Genomic DNA, 2,428 nt, shown 5'->3' on the forward strand with positions numbered 1-2,428 from the left:
GGGAAAAGAGCAAGACTGTACCTTAAAAAAAAAAAAAAAGAAAAAAGGGAAGAAAAAAACATTAAAAAATGGGATTATAGAAAATCAGCAAAGGGAGAATTTGAGATACTTCGGTGGGTTAAGTAGGCATTTTGACAACATGGCTTCTCCTTTGGCATATTTAATGGACATCATTAAGATAACACTTTTTTTTTTTTGAGACGGAGTTTCACTGTGTTACCCAGGCTGGAGTGCAGTGGCGTGATATCGGCTCACAGCAAACTACATCTCTTGGGTTCAAGTGATTCTCCTGCCTCAACCTCCTGAGTAGGTGGGATTACAGGCATGCGCCACCATGCCAGGCGAATTTTTGATTTTTTGTTTGTTTGTTTGTTTGTTTTTTTGAGGCGGAGTCTCACTCTGTTGCCAGGCTAGAGTGCAGTGACGCAAACTTGGCTCACTGCAACCTCTGCCTCCCAGGTTCAAGCGATTCTCCTGCCTCAGCCTCCCGAGTAGCTGGGACTACAGGTGCATGCCACACCCAGCTAATTTTTGTATTTTTAGTACAGATGGGGTTTCACCATGTTGGCCAAGCTGGTCTCGAACTCCTGACCTCAGATAATCCACTCAGTTCGGCCTCCCAAAGTGCTAGGATTACAAGCGTGAGCCACCCACGTCTGGCCAATATAACACTTTTAAAATAAAGTTTTACATTGATTTATTTATTTAGAGATGGAGTCTCACTCCGTCGCCCAGGCTGGAGTGCAGTGACTTGATCTCAGTTCACTCCAACCTCCATCTCCCGAGTTAAAGCTATTCTTCTACCTCAGTCTCCTGAGTAGCTGGGACTATAGGCATGCGCCACCATGCCTGGCTAATTTTTGTATTTTTAGTAGAGACAGGGTTTCACCATATTGGCCAGGCTGGTCTCAAACTCCGGACCTCGTGATCCACCTGCCTAGGCCTCCCAAAGTGCTGGGATTACAGGCGTGAGCCACAGTACCTGGCCTATTTATTTGTTTTTTTGGTACAAGATTTTGCTCTGTCACCTAGGCTAGAGTGCAATAAGGCAGTCACAGCTCACTGAAGCCTTAACCTCCCAGGCTCAATCGATCCTCCAACCTCAGCCTCCCGACTAGCTGGGAGTACAGGTGTGCGCCACCATGCCTGGCTAAGGTTTGTATTTTTTGTAGAGACGGAGTTTCACCATGTTGCCCAGGCTGATCTCAAACCTCTGAACTGAAACCATCTACCTGCTGGGGCCTCCCAAAGGGCTGGGATTACAGAAGGTAGCCACAACCCCTGGCCCAGATGCTCAGTTTTAAACATTAAAAATGTACAAGTTGCTTTGTAGCCAGGTGCAGTGGCTCATACCTGTAATCCCAGCACTTTGGGAGGCTGAGGAGGGTGGATTACCTGAGGTCAGGAGTTTGGGACCAGCCTAGCCAACATGGTGAAATTTTGTCTCTACTAAAAATAAATTTAAAAAAAAATTGGCCGGGCGCGGTGGCTGAAGCCTGTAATCCGAGCACTTTGGGAGGCCGAGACGGGCGGATCACGAGGTCAGGAGATTGAGACCATCCTGGCTAACATGGTGAAACGCTGTCTGTACTAAAAATACAAAAAAAAAAAAAAAAAAAAAAAAAAAAAAAAACAACTAGGCGGGCAACGTGGCGGGCACCTGTAGTCCCAGCTACTCAGGGAGGCTGAGGCAGGAGAATGGCGTGAACCCGGGAGGCGGAGCTTGCAGTGAGCTGAGATCTGGCCACTGCACTCCAGCCTGGGTGGCAGAGCGAAACTCCGTCTCAAAAAAAAAAAAAAAAAAAAATTAGCCAGGTGTGGTGGCGTGTGCCTGTAGTCCCAGCGACTGGGGAGGCTGAGGCAGGAGAATCACTTAAACCTGGGAGGCAGAGGCTGCAGTGAGCTGAGATCATGCCACTGCACTCCAGCCAGGGCAACAGAGTGAGACTGTCTCAAAAACAAAAACAAAACAAAACAAAACAAAAAAATGTACAAGTTGCTTTGGTACAATAAAACTAAACATACACAAATGCACAAAATAAATAAATCCATGTGTGGGGGCTGGGCGAGGTGGCTCATGCTTGTAATCCCAGCACTTTGGGAGGCCAAGGTGGGTGGATCATGAGGTCAAGAGATCGAGACCATCCTGGCCAAAATGGTGAAACCCTGTCTCTACTAAAAATACAAAAATTGGCTGGGCGTGGTGGCCCGTGCCTGTAGTCCCAGCTACTCGGGAGGCTGAGGCAGGAGAATTGCTTGAACCTAGGAGGCAGAGGTTGCAGTGAGCCGGGATCATGCCACTGCTCTCCAGCCTGGTAACAGAGCGAGACTCCATCTCAAAAAGAAAAATAATATCCATGTGTGCTTGTGTCCAAAACTTCTCTTCCCTCACCCAATTCTCCATAATTTCTCACAAATTAGTTTAAAT

The sequence above is a fragment of the Rhinopithecus bieti genome, unplaced genomic scaffold (assembly GCF_001698545.2).
Source record: "Rhinopithecus bieti isolate Rb0 unplaced genomic scaffold, ASM169854v2 scaffold_5002, whole genome shotgun sequence".
NCBI lineage: Eukaryota > Metazoa > Chordata > Mammalia > Primates > Cercopithecidae > Rhinopithecus > Rhinopithecus bieti.